The sequence below is a fragment of the Pleurodeles waltl genome, chromosome 12 (genome assembly GCF_031143425.1).
Source record: "Pleurodeles waltl isolate 20211129_DDA chromosome 12, aPleWal1.hap1.20221129, whole genome shotgun sequence".
NCBI classification, from domain to species: Eukaryota; Metazoa; Chordata; class Amphibia; order Caudata; family Salamandridae; genus Pleurodeles; species Pleurodeles waltl.
Genome location: NC_090451.1, coordinates 2970875 through 2993355, shown reverse-complemented (window position 1 = coordinate 2993355; position 22481 = coordinate 2970875). Strand labels below are relative to the sequence as shown.

The window sequence follows — 22481 nt, the reverse complement described above, 5'->3', positions numbered from 1 at the left end:
GCAAACATGTCAAATTATTGTGGTGTGCATAAGATGTACTAATTGTTAATGTTGCCTGAAAGAATCCTTTAACTAACTTTATGCTATAGTACTTAGCTACCCCACTCACATCCTCTATGATAGGCACATTAGAAAACACAAGATCATGATTTGAGTAAAAATATTGAATCTCTTCCTGGTTATAGAATCTTGTTAGTAACAGACTACAACGTATCCCATATGTTAATGACAGTCTACGATAGGTAACCCCCTCTTGTACCGAAACAGGAATCTGTGTACACACAAAACAATCTTTTGCATCCATTGTGTCAACATACTCACTCAGCAAGCGATAGAAAACATCAGTGGATAGTTCCCCTTTCGAGTTAGTTCACTCATGCAAGTATCTTGTATCCAGCTCAAACCTCTCCCAGGCTGTTAGTGCAGTGGTAGTCTCAGGAATTGTAGCATTGTTAGTCCCACTTTTATCCATTAGTGTCATACTCACAACCACGACCCTAATGAATATTTATTACATGAACCTTTTTTGCAAAAGTATTTGGTTCAAGTAAACTTAAAGCGTTGGGATTCAAGCCCACGGCTCCAGAGAGACTGGAGCCTAAATCTAGCCAGTTTAGCCTGCTCAGCCACGCTACCTCACATCTACATGCTCACAACTATAGTAACTTGGCCAAACACTGTGGACACCCGCTGTGGTGACCTGGCTATGCGGGGTAACGCAGCATTCACCAACAGTTGAGCGAGTTACAGGTGAAAAGCAAAGTATAATAACTGTCTTCATATAATATATGTCTTTCCTTATTTATTCTTCTTCCCCATTGTATGTTTGCTCTCTGCTTTAGAAACGCGAGCTGTCATCACTACAAGGAAACGTATCACACAGCGTTCTACTGTTTACACTCACTGAACTTTCAGCATCACAGTGACCCCTCTCGTCGCCTCTATAGTTAGACTTCAAGACAGCTGGTTTGTTTACCGATACAATTCTTGTCACCTTAGGTTGTGGTTTTTAAAATAAGAAGGCTCGGTCCCACTGTCTGGCTACCCTTATATATATACGTCACCACTTTACATAGTCTCACCTCTCGCTATGTGGATCGTAGGTGCAGAAGGCAGAGAGTGAGACATTGATGCAGACAAAATATGTTTGTGAGTTGAAAAATACTGGCAGCGGTGGGATTCGAACCCACGCCTCCAAAGAGACTGGAGCCTTAATCCAGCGCCTTAGACCGCTCGGCCACACTACCCTGTGCAAACCTGTTTCTGTAAGCTTTCTGAAGTGAGATGTTCTGTTGTATAGGGGACTTGGAGAATAAGGGTGTATAGCCTGTGAAGTGATCCTAGGAAAGTCAACGCCAACAGCAGCAGGCACGTGATACATTCAGTAGGTCAGGATTGGCCCCGGGCCATGGGAGGTGTCAGGGAGCGCCAGTCCTGAGAGTCCGTAGGAAGACAACCCTTACATTGGCCTCCCGCACGCGCTGCTTCTCTTTCTTTAAGGATAAGGAATCAAATTATCTACGTCCCTCAACTTACCAACCCTCCACCTCAGGAAAGATTTTGTGATTCATGAGCAGAACCCGGCTGGCGCTGTTTACAGTAATGCCTAAGCACAGTACTCAACTGAGCGGTGTTTCCAAACTGAGCCGTTGTACTGCCGGAAATACCATGGGATATGTCATTTAACTTTCACTTAAAATAGGGTTAACCCAGCCCTACCACATACTAAAGACGGAACAATAAACCGACAAGGATGGGATTCGAACCCACGCGTGCAGAGCACAATGGATTAGCAGTCCATCGCCTTAACCACTCAGCCACCACGTCTTCAAAGCACCATGTTTCAGGAGTACAAAATATGGTAGCCAAAATGTGTTCTATTAGGTGATAGTTGTCTAAACATAATAAAGAGCATATATTTACAGATTGTTATGGTAACTTGCTGTCTTCAGCTTTGCTCTATACGACCTTGTTGTCCATCCCTACTTCAGCTTGAATTTATATGTTAAATGTAATGTAATCATGAAAATTACACTTTCCAAACGTGTTCTAGCCATATGTGATGTACTATCACACTACCCTCAAATGAGCTAAGATTGCTTTAATTCAGTTGTACGTGGATTTAAAGTGCAATATCATACAAATATTGTACTGGTATGGCGCTTTCGAGTCTCTAGGTGTCATTTATTGGTGGTGTGCTTACATGTCAACATTAGGCAGCAAATAGTACACAATTAAGGAAAACTGCCTTCCCATTTAATGTGCATTGTTCTGCAAAAAGTTTTAAGTAGGAGAAAGTAAAACTTAGTTTATAAAACCACCTAAACTGGGAGTATTGCCGCTACAGCTATGACACTTCAGTTTAAAAACGAACGTGCATCAACAAGAAATATTTTTGCGCTAAATAAATTGCTGTCCGACTACTCACGTAATGCATAAAACTGAGGTAGTCGTAATTACAATACATTGAAGTAATATTTTGGTAGTTTTTGTTGACGATGACTCCGCAGCAAGCAATCAGATTACTTTTTATTAGTGAAGGCGCGTCAGAGCCTTGATAAGTAAACTTACAAGGAGACACGCCTAGGTCCATGAACCTTTTAGACCAGGTTCGGGGACTTCCCAGTACGAGATGTCTTTTGGCATCACAAATCAATAGATCAATATCTCAACAACAATCGCAATAACTAATCAGCATGCTAATCAATAACCTTTAATGAGAGTCAATAAAGTGAACACACCATGATATTTCAGTCATGAATAACCACACCAATTTAGTTAAGTGTTTGGATATTTATTTCCCTACTGGTTACAATCTAAAGTCATTTCTGTTAATCTCATCAGGAATTCATCTCATTAGTAACTCTTCAGATTTGCAATTAGAAACGCAATTAATCAATGCATAGAGAATATTCACTCAGTATTAAAACATAATTATTAAGAAGCAACTTAGCAAAGTCTCAGTAGTGCATGGTTCAACAAAGCAAGAACTCAGTCATTTGTCTATTTGCGTCAGATTTTAGTGAACACCTTAAATAACCTCGTATTAGCATCAGCATGTTGGGCTTCATGCAAAACAATTTAGCAAACACAAATTTGGAAAACATCTAACTATGGCCTCTATCAAAGAGCAGTTGGTACCTAGAAAGAAAAGGCAAACAGACAATTACAATTTTCATCAGATAGTTACCCATCCAACGGATCAGCAAACAGCGTCAGTCTTCGTCCTCGGGACATCAGTCGTTTGCATCATCAGCAAAGAAAGGACAGGGGAAAGTATCAGTATGGCATAGCTAAGGAACAAGAACTTCCCTCATATAGAGGAGAAGTAAGTATCAGGTAAGGAATAAGTAAAGGGTGGTTTAGAGTAACAGGGCGAACAAACGGAAAAGTCTCAAACTAAATGGCCTAAATGGCTCAGTAGAATGGCAAAGAATGGCTTGGAGTGGAATGTCCAATAAATGCCTGATTTCTCCTCGGGTCATGTGGTTAAATCAAAGCTGTCTAATTTACTCCTAATTCCTCAATGGATAATCATTGGTGCATCGCCATCTCTGTCCAATAATCTTCACCAGAGTTTTACACAAACCACAATTCTCATGTCGTTGATTGGCCCATGTTATTGACGTTTTCATCGGTTGGTATGACAGGTAAGAAAAGTTACATTTTACGCTACAGTCAGTAGTTCCATTGTTTTCTCCTACTCCAGGCAGCCTTGCACCTGTTACAAATTACACTGTTGCATTCAGCAAGAATGTCTCCTTGAGCAAGTAGGGTCCCATGAGAAAGAATTTACTACAGCTACACACATCTCTAGCTTCTGGGAAAGTACAGTTTCATGTCCTTCAGGAAAATAGCACATTGTACGTTAGAAAAAGACAGTTTGATATGAGACCAGGCAGCTAGGCACAGACCTTCGCTAAACTAAGGCCTACTGCTTAATGAACAAACTCCTAATACATAACTCCCATTTTGATACATTAATACAAATTAAAAACATTAGTACATAATTAATTCAGCATTAATAACTTTCATTAGTCTTCGTATACATTGGTAGCCACTCCCCGTGGGCACATTTCAAACGTGTGCATTATTTCTACGTTAACACATTTTTTATGCAGCTTCATTACACAATATATTGTAAGCTTTTCAAGTTAATATTAATTTTAAAAGACACACTCCAGCAATCCCTCCTCTGATGACTCTTGTCATCACACAAATCTTCCCTACTAATTTTACATACTAAAATTCCCTCATATCAATCTCTTCCCTTCTTGGTTTCCCCTTTGATCTTGCCCTGAATAATTTTTCCCTTTGTTTTTCTTCCCTCCTCCTATTATTTTTCGCCATCTTCAATTTTATTCTTTTACTAATTTTACATGCCACCCATGATCCATATAAGCAATCTATAACAATCAATATCCCCTGTATTATTTTAGACAATATCCCATGCCAAATGTTACTAATCCAATTTCCCACTGAAGCAAATCCTTTCCCAACCTTTTTCCAAACACCTGGTTCTTTCAAATCCTTCAAGTCCGTACAATCCCTAGTCAAGTTAGTAAGCATACTTCTAATCTCATTACTATTATCTGGTATGTAAGCGCAACAATTACATCCATTGAGCAATCTACAAACTCTGCCATTTTTCACTAAAAGAATGTCTAAAGCAATCCTGTTTTGAAGAGTCATAGCCCCCTCCGCAGCAAGTTCAGTATCCATCAGGAGTATAGCCCCTGAAAAGTTTGTCAGCATGTTATCCTCAATAGTAGACAACTTTTGAATCTTTATGGAGTTCATAATAACTCCCACGGAAGAAATTATCGTCCCAAATATGTCTCCTACTACACCAGCAGCAGTCTCTTTCTTATGTCTAGTACGATGTAATTCAGACAATTTTGGTAACCTTTTCAAATCGTCAAGTTGATATATCTTTGGGAAAACTATCCCCAAATAACATTTCCCATACTATCCCTTTGGAAGACGGTAATAAGCATTAAGTCCACATATATAATAAATCCCGGGGATTGCTGGATCCTGTCCATTTAACATGAACGTCCATTTACTCTGAAACAAAAACACACGCTTACATTCACTCATTCCCACAAACACATTGTCATAGTATGATTTGGTCTTGGATATGCAAAGCTTTCCTACATGTAGTGCGTCTAAAGCTAACTTCCCTTGTTCTCTAATTGCACTATAACCGTCACTACTAGCAAAGGCCCGTTGCTGTAATCCTTTCCCTAGTTTACCCTTCAATGCCCTTCTTCTCTCTTCCGTGTTGTGAGAAAACAGGGCTGATTGCAGAGGCCCCATAACTTTTTGCCCCCATTTTCCACTTTTTGCTGGTGTTTTCCTGACTTTAAAGGTGCCCTGGGTACTGCTAACCAGTCCCAGGGCCTGTGCTCTGTGTAAAATGGATATGCAAATTAGGCTAATTATAAGTGGCTAAGTTAACCTACCTATAAGTCCCTAGTATATGGTAGGGCATGTAGGTTTAGGGACCACAGCATAGGTGGTGCACACCTAGGTGCATTGCTGAGGTGCCCAGTGTCATTTTAAAAGCAAGCCTGCCTTGCTGGCTGCTTTTAAATTAAAGTTATATGCAAATTCGACTTTGGAATTATAGGTACTTCCAAAGTCTTAAACTACCTTATTTTTACATATAAGTCACCCCTAAGGTGTGCCCTATGTGCCCCTAGGGCTGGGTGCCATGTAACTATAAGCAGGGACTTTATAAAAATAGATTTATAAGCCCTGGTGAGGTAAAAACAGCCAAATTTGTTTTTCCCTCATTGAAGTAAATGGCCTTCATAGGCTAGAATGGGCAGACTTTATTTTACATTTTAAAGTCTCCTTAAATGTTACATACCAAGAATTTGGTATCAAATTGATTGTTGTAATAAATCCCACAACTTCCAGTTGTTGGATTTAATATAACTTGTCCAGGTAAAAAGTTTAGACTTTACCTAAAAAGTTGCCAATTTCAGCTCTGCATTGTTTTTGCTGCTGTGCTCTGATTGGCCAGCCTGCAGCAGCTTCTGCCAGGCTGCCTTGATTAGGTGTGAAGTGGCCTGGCTTCACACAAAGGAATGTGCTTGGGGGAGAGAATCTCCCCTCAGCAGATGGTGAGGCAGGAAGGGGGAGGGCTGCCAAACTGGTCTTCAAAGGCAGAGAAGGACATTTGCAGCACCCAGCAACACCCCCACATCCTGCAACCCCAGACAGCTAGGTGCCCCCTTGATTAGATTAGGAGAGGGCAGGAGAGGGGTGTGTTTATCATTTTTAGCCACACCAGTGGGTGGGCTCAGCCAGATGTAACCTCCAAAAATCAGATTCATCCATGTTGGATTTTTAGAGACTGTTGCCTTCTGGGATGGATTTTTGCCACACTTCCCAGGAAGTGGTCATCACAGGGGGACGACCCTGTCCCTGATTGGAGAACCAGGGCCCCCCTGCTTTTCACCCAGGAGCAAGGATAAAACTGGCAGACCTGCACCCACACCTCAGATCCCCTCCAGAATTCAACAAGAAAGGAACTAAAGAAGAAGAAGGACTGCCCTGCTGGACCCCTGGCCTGCACCTGGACCCTGCACTCAGAAGGACTGCACCAGCTGCACACTTGGGCTTCACCACAAGAAGGACTTTGCCTGGCTTCAACTGGTTCAAGGAGGGACTCCCTGTTTGCTACAGGTGAAAAATTGCTAAACCAGAATCCCCTGCACCAACTCCTGAAGAAAGCGACCAGCTGACCACTGTCCAGTGGCCAAAAAGGAGTTTGCGCCAGGTGCATTCTGGGAGTTGAAGTCCGCACCCCCCAAGGACCATCACAGAACTTCTGGACCCTTGGGGTGATCTGTGGACCCCAAAAGAACCTTAAAAGAACATCTGGGTGAAGCCCCAGAAGTTTGGAAAAGATTTGAGAATTTTTGGAAAAAAGCTCCAGAGAGGGACCGACCCGCCGCGGAAATTCTAGCCGGCTTGCCTCAACCGCGACCCGGCCTGACTTCGTGGTTCGTCCCGGTAAAGAAAAACATCCAAAAAAGAGACTAAGTCCGAACGTAAAAAGTTGACCGGGACCTCCCAGCCATCGTATCCGAGAAGGGCTCCATGGACGTCGGATCAAGATCCAGGTTTACCCCGGTCGAAGGATTTTCATCTCGAAAAAACAACTAAGTCCGAAGGTAAAAGTCTCCACCGAGGAAACCCACATCGCGTATCCGGACAAGGGCTCCAGGAGGTCGGATTCAACTGGCAGGTTCGTCCCGGTGAAGAAAAACTTCAAAATAAAGACTAAGTCAGAAGGTAACTTTTTGACCGAGGCCTCCCGCGACCTGTAGCCGAGCAGGGCTCCATCGCGGTCGGCCTGAAAGTTTGAGTTTGCCCCGGTCCTGGTGCAACCAGATGACCCGATTGGCGCTTTTTGTTTCTAAGTGCTAGAAAAGTAATAATTCTTTAAAAATTCATATCTCCGGTTCCCCTGAACCGATTTTAATCGTTTTTGTGTCATTTTAAAGATACAAATATAAGCTATTTTTATAAATTGGTTTTGGATTTTTAAACTGTTTCCTGTGTTTTATTTAATTACTGTTTTGTGATATTTGAATGCTTTACACTTTGTCTCCTAAGTTAAGCCTTGACGCTCGTTGCCAAGCTACCAAGGGTTGAGCTGGGATTAATTTACTGAGACCTAACTGTACCTATGTGGAGGTTGGTGGCTTGTTGCTAGGTGTAGGTACCTACCTGCCCTACCAATAACCCATTTTCCAACACGTGTGATCTAAAAAGCTTTTCTCTACAGGTGTAAGCAAACATGTCAAATTATTGTGGTGTGCATAAGATGTACTAATTGTTAATGTCACCTGAAAGAATCCTTTAACTAACTTTATGCTATAGTACTTAGCTTCCCCACTCACATCCTCTATGATAGGCACATTAGAAAACACAAGATCATGATTTGAGTAAAAATATTGAATCTCTTCCTGGTTATAGAATCTTGTTAGTAACAGACTACAACGTATCCCATATGTTAATGACAGTCTATGATAGGTAACCCCCTCTTGTACCGAAACAGGAATCTGTGTACACACAAAACAATCTTTTGCATCCATTGTGTCAACATACTCACTCAGCAAGCGATAGAACACATCAGTGGATAGTTCCCCTTTCGAGTTAGTTCCCTCATGCAAGTATCTTGTATCCAGCTCAAACCTCTCCCAGGCTGTTAGTGCAGTGGTAGTCTCAGGAATTGTAGCATTGTTAGTCCCACTTTTATCCATTAGTGTCATACTCACAACCACGACCCTAATGAATATTTATTACATGAACCTTTTTTGCAAAAGTATTTGGTTCAAGTAAACTTAAAGTGTTGGGATTCAAGCCCACGGCTCCAGAGAGACTGGAGCCTAAATCTAGCCAGTTTAGCCTGCTCAGCCACGCTACCTCACATCTACAAGCTCACAACTATAGTAACTTGGCCAAACACTGTGGACACCTGCTGTGGTGACCTGGCTATGCAGGGTAACGCAGCATTCACAGACAGTTGAGCGAGTTACAGGTGAAAAGCAAAGTATAATAACTGTCTGCATATAATATATGTCTTTCCTTATTTATTCTTCTTCCCCATTGTATGTTTGCTCTCTGCTTTAGAAACGCGAGCTGTCATCACTGCAAGGAAACGTATCACACAGCGTTCTACTGTTTACACTCACTGAACTTTCAGCATCACAGTGACCCCTCTCGTCGCCTCTATAGTTAGACTTCAAGACAGCTGGTTTGTTTACCGATACAATTCTTGTCACTTTAGGTTGTGGTTTTTTAAAATAAGAAGGCTCGGTCCCACTGTCTGGCTACCCTTATATATATACGTCACCACTTTACATAGTCTCACCTCTTGCTATGTGGATCGTAGGTGCAGAAGGCAGAGAGTGAGACACTGATGCAGACAAAATACGTTTGTGAGTTGAAAAATACTGGCAGCGGTGGGATTCGAACCCACGCCTCCAAAGAGACTGGAGCCTTAATCCAGCGCCTTAGACCACTCAGCCACACTACCCTGTTCAAACCTGTTTCTGTAAGCTTTCTGAAGTGAGATGTTCTGTTGTATAGGGGAGTTGGAGAATAAGGGTGTATAGCCTGTGAAGTGATCCTAGGAAAGTCAACGCCAACAGCAGCAGGCACGTGATACATTCAGTAGGTCAGGATTGGTCCCGGGCCATGGGAGGTGTCAGGGAGCGCCAGTCCTGAGAGTCCGTAGGAAGACAACCCTTACATTGGCGTCCCGCACGCGCTGCTTCTCTTTCTTTAAGGATAAGGAATCAAACTATCTACATCCCTCAACTTACCAACCCTCCGCCTCAGGAAAGATTTTGTGATTCATGAGCAGAACCCGGCTGGCGCTGTTTACAGTAATGCCTAAGCACAGTACTCAACTGAGCGGTGTTTCCAAACTGAGCCGTTGTACTGCCGGAAATACCATGGGATATGTCATTTAACTTTCACATAAAATAGGGTTAACCCAGCCCTACCACATACTAAAAACTAAAGACGGAACAATAAACCGACGAGGATGGGATTCGAACCCACGCGTGCAGAGCACAATGGATTAGCAGTCCATCGCCTTAACCACTCTGCCACCTCGTCTTCAAAACACCATGTTTCAGGAGTACAAAATATGGTAGCCAAAATGTGTTCTATTTGGTGATAGTTGTCTAAACATAATAAAGAGCATATATTTACAGATTGTTATGGTAACTTGTTGTCTTCAGCTTTGCTCTATACGACCTTGTTGTCCATCCCTACTTCAGCTTGAATTTATATGTTAAATGTAATGTAATCATGAAAATTACACTTTCCAAACGTTTTCTATCCATATGTGATGTACTATCACACTACCCTCAAATGAGCTAAGATTGCTTTAATTCAGTTGTACGTGGATTTAAAGTGCAATATCATACAAATATTGTACTGGTATGGCGCTTTCGAGTCTCTAGGTGTCAGTTATTGGTGGTGTGCTTACATGTCAACATTAGGCTGCAAATAGTACACAATTAAGGAAAACTGCCTTCCCATTTAATGTGCATTGTTCTGCAAAAAGTTTTAAGTAGGAGAAAGTAAAACTTAGGTTATAAAACCACCTAAACTGGGAGTATTGCCGCTACAGCTATGACACTTCAGTTTAAAAACGTACGTGCATCAACAAGAAATATTTTTGCGCTAAATAAATTGCTGTCCGACTACTCACGTAATGCATAAAACTGAGGCAGTCGTAATTACAATACATTGAAGTAATATTTTGGTAGTTTTTGTTGACGATGACTCCGCAGCAAGCGATCAGATTACTTTTTATAAGTGAAGGCGCGTCAGAGCCTTGATAAGTAAACTTACAAGGAGACATCCTAGGTTGATGAACCTTTTAGACCAGGTTCGGGGACTTCCCCGTACGAGATGTCTTTTGGCATCACAAATCAATAGATCAATATCTCAACAACAATCGCAATAAATAATCAGCATGCTAATCAATAACCTTTAATGAGAGTTAATAAAGTGAACACACCATGATCTTTCAGTCATGAATAACCGCACCAATTTGGTTAAGTGTTAGGATATTTATTTCCCTACTTGTTACAATCTAAAGTCATTTCTGTTAATCTCATCAGCAATTCATCTCATTAGTAACTCTTCAGATTTGCAATTAGAAACGCAATTAATCAATGCATAGAGAATATTCACTCAGTATTAACACATAATTATTAAGAAGCAACTTAGCAAAGTCTCAGTAGTGCATGGTTCAACAAAGCAAGAACTCAGTCATTTGTCTATTTGAGTCAGATTTTAGTGAACACCTTAAATAACCTCGTATTAGCATCAGCATGTTGGGCTTCATGCAAAACAATTTAGCAAACACAAATTTGGAAAACATCTAACTATGGCCTCTATCAAAGAGCAGTTGGTACCTAGAAAGAAAAGGCAAACAGACAATTACAATTTTCATCAGATAGTTACCCATCCAACGGATCAGCAAACAGCGTCAGTTTTCGTCCTCGGGACATCAGTCGTTTGCATCATCAGCAAAGAAAGGACAGGGCAAAGTATCAGTATGGCATAGCTAAGGAACAAGAACTTACCTCATATAGAGGAGAAGTAAGTATCAGGTAAGGAATAAGTAAAGGGTGGTTTAGAGTAACAGGGCGAACAAACGGCAAAGTCTCAAACGAAATGGCCTAAATGGCTCAGTAGAATGGCAAAGAATGGCTTGGAGTGGAATGTCCAATAAATGCCTGATTTCTCCTCGGGTCATGTGGTTAAATCAAAACTGTCTAATTTACTCCTAATTCCTCAATGGATAATCATTGGTGCATCGCCATCTCTGTCCAATAATCTTCACCAGAGTTTTACATAAACCACAGTTCTCATGTCGTTGATTGGCCCCTGTTATTGACGTTTTCATCGGTTGGAATGTCAGCTAAGAAAAGTTACATTTTACGCTACAGTCAGTAGTTCCATTGTTTTCTCCTACTCCAGGCAGCCTTGCACCTGTTACAAATTACACTGTTGCATTCAGCAAGAATGTCTCCTTGAGCAAGTAGGGTCCCATGAGAAAGAATTTACTACAGCTACACACATCTCTAGCTTCTGGGAAAGTACAGTTTCATGTCCTTCAGGAAAATAGCACATTGCACGTTAGAAAAAGACAGTTTAATATGAGACCAGGCAGCTAGGCACAGACCTTCGCTAAACTAAGGCCTACTGCTTAATGAACAAACTCCTAATACATAACTCCAATTTTGATATGTTAATACAAATTAAAAACATTAGTACATAATTAATTCAGCATTAATAACTTTCATTAGTCTTCGTATACATTGGTAGCCACTCCCCGTGGGCACATTTCAAACGTGTGCATTATTTCTACATTAACACATTTTTTATGCAGCTTCATTACACAATATATTGTAAGCTTTTCATGTTAATATTAATTTTAAAAGACACACTCCAGCAATCCCTCCTCTGATGACTCTTGTCATCACACAAATCTTCCCTACTAATTTTACATACTAAAATTCCCTCATATCAATCTCTTCCCTTCTTGGTTTCCCCTTTGATCTTGCCCTGAATAATTGTTCCCTTTGTTTTTCTTCCCTCCTCCTATTATTTTTCGCAATCTTCAATTTTATTCTTTTACTAATTTTACATGCCACCCATGATCCAAATAAGCAATCTATAACAATCAATATCCCCTGTATTATTTTAGACAATATCCCATGCCAAATGTTACTAATCCAATTTCCCACTGAAGCAAATCCTTTCCCAACCTTTTTCCAAACACCTGGTTCTTTCAAATCCTTCAAGTCCGTACTATCCCTAGTCAAGTTAGTAAGCATACTTCTAATCTCATTACTATTATCTGGTATGTAAGCGCAACAATTACACCCATTGAGCAATCTACAAACTCTGCCATTTTTCACTAAAAGAATGTCTAAAGCAAGCCTGTTTTGAAGAGTCATAGCCCCCTCCGCAGCAAGTTCAGTATCCATCAGGAGTATAGCCCCTGAAAAGTTTGTCAGCATGTTATCCTCAATAGTAGACAACTTTTGAATCTTTATGGAGTTCATAATAACTCCCACTGAAGAAATTATCGTCCCAAATATGTCTCCTACTACACCAGCAGCAGTCTCTTTCTTATGTCTAGTACGATGTAATTCAGACAATTTTGGTAACCTTTTCAAATTGTCAAGTTGATATATCTTTGGGAAAAGTATCCCCAAATAACATGTCCCATACTATCCCTTTGGAAGACGGTAATAAGCATTAAGTCCACATATATAATAAATCCCGGGGATTGCTGGATCCTGTCCATTTAACATGAACGTCCATTTACTCTGAAACAAAAACACACGCTTACATTCACTCATTCCCACAAACACATTGTCATAGTATGATTTGGTCTTGGATATGCAAAGCTTTCCTACATGTAGTGCGTCTAAAGCTAACTTCCCTTGTTCTCTAATTGCACTATAACCGTCACTACTAGCAAAGGCCTGTTGCTGTAATCCTTTCTCTAGTTTACCCTTCAATGCCCTTCTTCTCTCTTTTGTGTGATCTAAAAAGCTTTTCTCTACAGGTGTAAGCAAACATGTCAAATTATTGTGGTGTGCATAAGATGTACTAATTGTTAATGTCGCCTGAAAGAATCCTTTAACTAACTTTATGCTATAGTACTTAGCTACCCCACTCACATCCTCTATGATAGGCACATTAGAAAACACAAGATCATGATTTGAGTAAAAATATTGAATCTCTTCCTGGTTATAGAATCTTGTTAGTAACAGACTACAACGTATCCCATATGTTAATGACAGTCTATGATAGGTAACCCCCTCTTGTACCGAAACAGGAATCTGTGTACACACAAAACAATCTTTTGCATCCATTGTGTCAACATACTCACTCAGCAAGCAATAGAAAACATCAGTGGATAGTTCCCCTTTCGAGTTAGTTCCCTCATGCAAGTATCTTGTATCCAGCTCAAACCTCTCCCAGGCTGTTAGTGCAGTGGTAGTCTCAGGAATTGTAGCATTGTCAGTCCCACTTTTATCCATTAGTGTCATACTCACAACCACGACCCTAATGAATATTTATTACATGAACCTTTTTTGCAAAAGTATTTGGTTCAAGTAAACTTAAAGTGTTGGGATTCAAACCCACGGCTCTAGAGAGACTGGAGCCTAAATCTAGCCAGTTTAGCCTGCTCAGCCGTGCTACCTCACATCTACAAGCTCACAACTATAGTAACTTGGCCAAACACTGTGGACACCCGCTGTGGTGACCTGGCTATGCAGGGTAACGCAGCATTCACCGACAGTTGAGCGAGTTACAGGTGAAAAGCAAAGTATAATAACTGTCTGCATATAATATATGTCTTTCCTTATTTATTCTTCTTCCCCATTGTATGTTTGCTCTCTGCTTTAGAAACGCGAGCTGTCATCACTGCAAGGAAACGTATCACACAGCGTTCTACTGTTTACACTCACTGAACTTTCAGCATCACAGTGACCCCTCTCGTCGCCTCTATAGTTAGACTTCAAGACAGCTGGTTTGTTTACCAATACAATTCTTGTCACCTTAGGTTGTGGTTTTTTAAAATAAGAAGGCTCGGTCCCACTGTCTGGCTACCCTTATATATATACGTCACCACTTTACATAGTCTCACCTCTCGCTATGTGGATCGTAGGTGCAGAAGGCAGAGAGTGAGACACTGATGCAGACAAAATACGTTTGTGAGTTGAAAAATACTGGCAGCGGTGGGATTTGAACCCACGCCTCCAAAGAGACTGGAGCCTTAATCCAGCGCCTTAGACCGCTCGGCCACACTACCCTGTGCAAACCTGTTTCTGTGAGCTTTCTGAAGTGAGATGTTCTGTTGTATAGGGGAGTTGGAGAATAAGGGTGTATAGCCTGTGAAGTGATCCTAGGAAAGTCAACGCCAACAGCAGCAGGCACGTGATACATTCAGTAGGTCAGGATTGGCCCCGGGCCATGGGAGGTGTCAGGGAGCGCCAGTCCTGAGAGTCCGTAGGAAGGCAACCCTTACATTGGCGTCCAGCACACGCTGCTTCTCTTTCTCTAAGGATAAGGAATCAAACTATCTACGTCCCTCAACTTACCAACCCTCCACCTCAGGAAAGATTTTGTGATTCATGAGCAGTACCCGGCTGGCGCTGTTTACAGTAATGCCTAAGCACAGTACTCAACTGAGCGGTGTTTCCAAACTGAGCCGTTGTACTGCCGGAAATACCATGGGATATGTCATTTAACTTTCACATAAAATAGGGTTAACCCAGCCCTACCACATACTAAAAACTAAAGACGGAACAATAAACCGACGAGGATGGGATTCGAACCCACGCGTGCAGAGCACAATGGATTAGCAGTCCATCGCCTTAACCACTCGGCCACCTCGTCTTCAAAACACCATGTTTCAGGAGTACAGAATATGGTAGCCAAAATGTGTTCTATTAGGTGATAGTTGTCTAAACATAATAAAGAGCATATATTTACAGATTGTTATGGTAACTTGTTGTCTTCAGCTTTGCTCTATACGACCTTGTTGTCCATCCCTACTTCAGCTTGAATTTATATGTTAAATGTAATGTAATCATGAAAATTACACTTTCCAAACGTGTTCTATCCATATGTGATGTACTATCACACTACCCTCAAATGAGCTAAGATTGCTTTAATTCAGTTGTACGTGGATTTAAAGTGCAATATCATACAAATATTGTACTGGTATGGCGCTTTCGAGTCTCTAGGTGTCAGTTATTGGTGGTGTGCTTACATGTCAACATTAGGCAGCAAATAGTACACAATTAAGGAAAACTGCCTTCCCATTTAATGTGCATTGTTCTGCAAAAAGTTTTAAGTAGGAGAAAGTAAAACTTAGTTTATAAAACCACCTAAACTGGGAGTATTGCCGCTACAACTATGACACTTCATTTTAAAAACGTACGTGCATCAACAAGAAATATTTTTGCGCTAAATAAATTGCTGTCCGACTACTCACGTAATGCATAAAACTGAGGCAGTCGTAATTACAATACATTGAAGTAATATTTTGGTAGTTTTTGTTGACGATGACTCCGCAGCAAGCGATCAGATTACTTTTTATTAGTGAAGGCGCGTCAGAGCATTGATAAGTAAACTTACAAGGAGACACGCCTAGGTCGATGAACCTTTTAGACCAGGTTCGGGGACTTCCCAGTACGAGATGTCTTTTGGCATCACAAATCAATAGATCAATTTCTCAACAACAATCGCAATAACTAATCAGCATGCTAATCAATAACCTTTAATGAGAGTCAATAAAGTGAACACACCATGATCTTTCAGTCATGAATAACCACACCAATTTAGTTAAGTGTTAGGATATTTATTTCCCTACTGGTTACAATCTAAAGTCATTTCTGTTAATCTCATCAGCAATTCATCTCATTAGTAACTCTTCAGATTTGCAATTAGAAATGCAATTAATCAACGCATAGAGAATATTCACTCAGTATTAACACATAATTATTAAGAAGCAAATTAGCAAAGTCTCAGTAGTGCATGGTTCAACAAAGCAAGAACTCAGTCATTTGTCTATTTGCGTCAGATTTTAGTGAACACCTTAAATAACCTCGTATTAGCATCAGCATGTTGGGCTTCATGCAAAACAATTTAGCAAACACAAATTTGGAAAACATCTAACTATGGCCTCTATCAAAGAGCAGTTGGTACCTAGAAAGAAAAGGCAAACAGACAATTACAATTTTCATCAGATAGTTACCCATCCAACGGATCAGCAAACAGCGTCAGTCTTCGTCCTCAGTACATCAGTCGTTTGCATCATCAGCAAAGAAAGGACAGGGCAAAGTATCAGTATGGCATAGCTAAGGAACAAGAACTTCCCTCATATAGAGGAGAAGTAAGTATCAGGTAAGGAATAAGTAAAGGGTGGTTCAGAGTAACAGGGCGAACAAACGGCAAAGTCTCAAACGAAATGGCTCAGTAGAATGGCAAAGAATGGCTTGGAGTAGAATGTCCAATAAATGCCTGATTTCTCCTCGGGTCATGTGGTTAAATCAAAGCTGTCTAATTTACTCCTAATTCCTCAATGGATAATCATTGGTGCATCGCCATCTCTGTCCAATAATCTTCACCAGAGTTTTACACAAACCACAGTTCTCATGTCGTTTATTGGCCCATGTTATTGACGTTTTCATCGGTTGGAATGTCAGGTAAGAAAAGTTACATTTTACGCTACAGTCAGTAGTTCCATTGTTTTCTCCTACTCCAGGCAGCCTTGCACCTGTTACAAATTACACTGTTGCATTCAGCAAGAATGTCTCCTTGAGCAAGTAGGGTCCCATGAGAAAGAATTTACTACAGCTACACACATCTCTAGCTTCTGGGAAAGTACAGTTTCATGTCCTTCAGGAAAATAGCACATTGCACGTTAGAAAAAGACAGTTTAATATGAGACCAGGCAGCTAGGCACAGACCTTCGCTAAACTAAGGCCTACTGCTTAATGAACAAACTCCTAATACATAACTCCAATTTTGATATGTTAATACAAATTAAAAACATTAGTAAATAATTAATTCAGCATTAATAACTTTCATTAGTCTTCGTATACATTGGTAGCCACTCCCCGTGGGCACATTTTTAAACGTGTGCATTATTTATACGTTAACACATTTTTTATGCAGCTTCATTACACTATATATTGTAAGCTTTTCATGTTAAGATTAATTTTAAAAGACACACTCCAGCAATCCCTCCTCTGATGACTCTTGCTATCACACAAATCTTCCCTACTAATTTTACATACTAAAATTCCCTCATATCAATCTCTTCCCTTCTTGGTTTCCTCTTTGATCTTGCCCTGAATAATTTTTCCCTTTGTTTTTCTTCCCTCCTCCTATTATTTTTCGCCATCTTAAATTTTATTCTTTTACTAATTTTACATGCCACCCATGATCCAAATAAGCAATCTATAACAATCAATATCCCCTGTATTATTTTAGACAATATCCCATGCCAAATGTTACTAATCCAGTTTCCCACTGAAGCAAATCCTTTCCCAACCTTTTTCCAAACACCTGGTTCTTTCAAATCCTTCAAGTCTGTACTATCCCTAGTCAAGTTAGTAAGCATACTTCTAATCTCATTACTGTTATCTGGTATGTAAGCGCAACAATTACACCCATTGAGCAATCTACAAACTCTGCCATTTTTCACTAAAAGAATGTCTAAAGCAAGCATGTTTTGAAGAGTCATAGCCCCCTCCGCAGCAAGTTCAGTATCCATCAGGAGTATAGCCCCGGAAAAGTTTGTCAGCATGTTATCCTCAATAGTAGACAACTTTTGAATCTTTATGGAGTTCATAATAACTCCCACTGAAGAAATTATCATCCCAAATATGTCTCCTACTACACCAGCAGCAGTCTCTTTCTTATGTCTAGTACGATGTAATTCAGACAATTTTGGTAACCTTTTCAAATCGTCAAGTTGATATATCTTTGGGAAAACTATCCCCAAATAACATGTCCCATACTATCCCTTTGGAAGACGGTAATAAGCATTAAGTCCACATATATAATAAATCCCGGGGATTGCTGGATCCTGTCCATTTAACATGAACGTCCATTTACTCTGAAACAAAAACACACGCCTACATTCACTCATTCCCACAAACACATTGTCATAGTATGATTTGGTCTTGGATATGCAAAGCTTTCCTACATGTAGTGCGTCTAAAGCTAACTTCCCTTGTTCTCTAATTGCACTATAACCGTCACTACTAGCAAAGGCCCGTTGCTGTAATCCTTTCTCTAGTTTACCCTTCAATGCCCTTCTTCTCTCTTCCGTGTGATCTAAAAAGCTTTTCTCTACAGGTGTAAGCAAACATGTCAAATTATTGTGGTGTGCATAAGATGTACTAATTGTTAATGTCGCCTGAAAGAATCCTTTAACTAACTTTATGCTATAGTACTTAGCTACCCCACTCACATCCTCTATGATAGGCACATTAGAAAACACAAGATCATGATTTGAGTAAAAATATTGAATCTCTTCCTGGTTATAGAATCTTGTTAGTAACAGACTACAACGTATCCCATATGTTAATGTCAGTCTATGATAGGTAACCCCCTCTTGTACCGAAACAGGAATCTGTGTACACACAAAACAATCTTTTGCATCCATTGTGTCAACATACTCACTCAGCAAGCGATAGAAAACATCAGTGGATAGTTCCCCTTTCGAGTTAGTTCCCTCATGCAAGTATCTTGTATCCAGCTCAAACCTCTCCCATTCTGTTAGTGCAGTGGTAGTCTCAGGAATTGTAGCATTGTTAGTCCCACTTTTATCCATTAGTGTCATACTCACAACCACGACCCTAATGAATATTTATTACATGAACCTTTTTTGCAAAAGTATTTGGTTCAAGTAAACTTAAAGTGTTGGGATTGAAGCCCACGGCTCCAGAGAGACTGGAGCCTAAATCTAGCCAGTTTAGCCTGCTCAGCCACGCTACCTCACATCTACAAGCTCACAACTATAGTAACTTGGCCAAACACTGTGGACACCCGCTGTGGTGACCTGGCTATACAGGGTAACGCAGCATTCACCGACAGTTGAGCGAGTTACAGGTGAAAAGCAAAGTATAATAACAGTCTGCATATAATATATGTCTTTCCTTATTTATTCTTCTTCCCCATTGTATGTTTGCTCTCTGCTTTAGAAACGCGAGCTGTCATCACTGCAAGGAAACGTATCACACAGCGTTCTACTGTTTACACTCACTGAACTTTCAGCATCACAGTGACCCCTCTCGTCGCCTCTATAGTTAGACTTCAAGACAGCTGGTTTGTTTACCGATACAATTCTTGTCACCTTAGGTTGTGGTTTTTTAAAATAAGAAGGCTCGGTCCCACTGTCTGGCTACCCTTATATATATACGTCACCACTTTACATAGTCTCACCTCTCGCTATGTGGATCGTAGGTGCAGAAGGCAGAGAGTGAGACACTGATGCAGACAACATACGTTTGTGAGTTGAAAAATACTGGCAGCGGTGGAATTCGAAACCACGCCTCCAAAGAGACTGGAGCCTTAATCCAGCGCCTTAGAACGCTCGGCCACACTACCCTGTGCAAAACTGTTTCTGTAAGCTTTCTGAAGTGAGATGTTCTGTTGTATAGGGGAGTTGGAGAATAAGGGTGTATAGCATGTGAAGTGATCCTAGGAAAGTCAACGCCAACAGCAGCAGGCACGTGATACATTCAGTAGGTCAGGATTGGCCCCGGGCCATGGGAGGTGTCAGGGAGCGCCAGTCCAGAGAGTCCGTAGGAAGACAACCCTTACATTGGCGTCCCGCACGCGCTGCTTCTCTTTCTTTAACGATAAGGAATCAAACTATCTACGTCCCTCAACTTAAAAACCCTCCGCCTCAGGAAAGATTTTGTGATTCATGAGCAGAACCCAGCTGGCGCTGTTTACAGTAATGCCTAAGCACAGTACTCAACTGAGCGGTGTTTCCAAACCGAGCCGTTGTACTGCCGGAAATACCATGGGATATGTCATTTAACTTTCACATAAAATAGGGTTAACCCAGCCCTACCACATACTAAAAACTAAATACGGAACAATAAACCGACGAGGATGGGATTCGAACCCACGCTTGCAGAGCACAATGGAGTAGCAGTCCATCGCCTTAACCACTCGGCCACCTCGTCTTCGAAACACCATGTTTCAGGAGTACAAAATATGGTAGCCAAAATGTGTTCTATTAGGTGATAGTTGTCTAAACATAATAAAGAGCACATATTTACAGATTGTTATGGTAACTTGTTGTCTTCAGCTTTGCTCTATACGACCTTGTTGTCCATCCCTACTTCAGCTTGAATTTATATGTTAAATGTAATGTAATCATGAAAATTACACTTTCCAAACGTGTTCTATCCATATGTGATGTACTATCACACTACCCTCAAATGAGCTAAGATTGCTTTAATTCAGTTGTACGTGGATTTAAAGTGCAATATCATACAAATATTGTACTGGTATGGCGCTTTCGAGTCTCTACGTATCAGTTATTGGTGGTGTGCTTACATGTCAACATTAGGCAGCAAATAGTACAGAATTAAGGAAAACTGCCTTCCCATTTAATGTGCATTGTTCTGCAAAAAGTTTTAAGTAGGAGAAAGTAAAACTTAGTTTATAAAACCACCTAAACTGGGAGTATTGCCGCTACAGCTATGACACTTCAGTTTAAAAACGTACGTGCATCAACAAGAAATATTTTTGTGCTAAATAAATTGCTGTCCGACTACTCACGTAATGCATAAAACTGAGGCAGTCGTAATTACAATACATTGAAGTAATATTTTGGTAGTTTTTGTTGACGATGACTCCGCAGCAAGCGATCAGATTACTTTTTATTAGTGAAGGCGCGTCAGAGCCTTGATAAGTAAACTTACAAGGAGACATCCTAGGTCGATGAACCTTTTAGACCAGGTTCGGGGACTTCCCAGTGCGAGATGTCTTTTGGCATCACAAATCAATAGATCAATATCTCAACAACAATCGCAAAAACTAATCAGCATGCTAATCAATAACCTTTCATGAGAGTCAATAAAGTGAACACACCATGATCTTTCAGTCATGAATAACCACACCAATTTAGTTAAGTGTTAGGATATTTATTTCCCTACTGGTTACAATCTAAAGTCATTTCTGTTAATCTCATCAGCAATTCATCTCATTAGTAACTCTTCAGATTTGCAATTAGAATCACAATTAATCAATGCATAGAGAATATTCACTCAGTATTAACACATAATTATTAAGAAGCAACTTAGCAAAGTCTCAGTAGTGCATGGTTCAACAAAGCAAGAACTCAGTCATTTGTCTATTTGCGTCAGATTTTAGTGAACACCTTAAATAACCTCGTATTAGCATCAGCATGTTGGGCTTCATCCAAAACTATTTAGCAAACACAAATTTGGAAAACATCTAACTATGGCCTCTATCAAAGAGCAGTTGGTACCTAGAAAGAAAAGGCAATCAGTCAATTACAATTTTCATCAGATAGTTACCCATCCAACGGATCAGCAAACAGCGTCAGTCTTCGTTCTCGGGACATCAGTCGTTTGCATCATCAGCAAAGAAAGGACAGGGCAAAGTATCAGTATGGCATAGCTAAGGAACAAGAACTTCCCTCATATAGAGGAGAAGTAAGTATCAGGTAAGGAATAAGTAAAGGGTGGTTTAGAGTAACAGGGCGAACAAACGGCAAAGTCTCAAACGAAATAGCCTAAATGGCTCAGTAGAATGGCAAAGAATGGCTTGGAGTGGAATGTCCAATAAATGCCTGATTTCTCCTCGGGTCATGTGGTTAAATCAAAACTGTCTAATTTACTCCTAATTCCTCAATGGATAATCATTGGTGCATCGCCATCTCTGTCCAATAATCTTCACCAGAGTTTTACACAAACCACAGTTCTCATGTCGTTGATTGGCCCATGTTATTGACGTTTTCATCGGTTGGATTGTCAGGTAAGAAAAGTTACATTTTACGCTACAGTCAGTAGTTCCATTGTTTTCTCCTACTCCAGGCAGCCTTGCACCTGTTACAAATTACCCTGTTGCATTCAGCAAGAATGTCTCCTTGAGCAAGTAGGGTCCCATGAGAAAGAATTTACTACAGCTACTCACATCTCTAGCTTCTGGGAAAGTACAGTTTCATGTCCTTCAGGAAAATAGCACATTGCACGTTAGAAAAAAACAGTTCAATATGAGACCAGGCAGCTAGGCACAGACCTTCGGTAAACTAAGGCCTACTGCTTAATGAACAAACTCCTAATACATAACTCCAATTTTGATATGTTAATACAAATTAAAAACATTAGTACATAATTAATTCAGCATTAATA

General features: G+C 40.5%; 7 non-coding genes across 7 annotated transcripts; all 7 read right to left on the bottom strand.

The window, feature by feature from the left end:
- Positions 1 to 1165: 1165 nt before the first annotated feature.
- Positions 1166 to 1247, bottom strand: TRNAL-AAG (transfer RNA leucine (anticodon AAG)). Its single transcript has one exon. It is a non-coding gene; the product is annotated as a tRNA-Leu (tRNA).
- A 498-nt stretch (positions 1248 to 1745) lies between these two features.
- TRNAS-GCU (transfer RNA serine (anticodon GCU)) lies at positions 1746 to 1827 on the bottom strand. Its single transcript has one exon. It is a non-coding gene; the product is annotated as a tRNA-Ser (tRNA).
- A 7149-nt stretch (positions 1828 to 8976) lies between these two features.
- On the bottom strand, positions 8977 to 9058 carry TRNAL-AAG (transfer RNA leucine (anticodon AAG)). The gene has a single exon. It is a non-coding gene; the product is annotated as a tRNA-Leu (tRNA).
- Positions 9059 to 9563: 505 nt separating this feature from the next.
- Positions 9564 to 9645, bottom strand: TRNAS-GCU (transfer RNA serine (anticodon GCU)). The gene has a single exon. It is a non-coding gene; the product is annotated as a tRNA-Ser (tRNA).
- Positions 9646 to 14298: 4653 nt separating this feature from the next.
- Positions 14299 to 14380, bottom strand: TRNAL-AAG (transfer RNA leucine (anticodon AAG)). The gene has a single exon. It is a non-coding gene; the product is annotated as a tRNA-Leu (tRNA).
- A 505-nt stretch (positions 14381 to 14885) lies between these two features.
- On the bottom strand, positions 14886 to 14967 carry TRNAS-GCU (transfer RNA serine (anticodon GCU)). Its single transcript has one exon. It is a non-coding gene; the product is annotated as a tRNA-Ser (tRNA).
- Positions 14968 to 20200: 5233 nt separating this feature from the next.
- Positions 20201 to 20282, bottom strand: TRNAS-GCU (transfer RNA serine (anticodon GCU)). The gene has a single exon. It is a non-coding gene; the product is annotated as a tRNA-Ser (tRNA).
- Positions 20283 to 22481: the final 2199 nt, after the last annotated feature.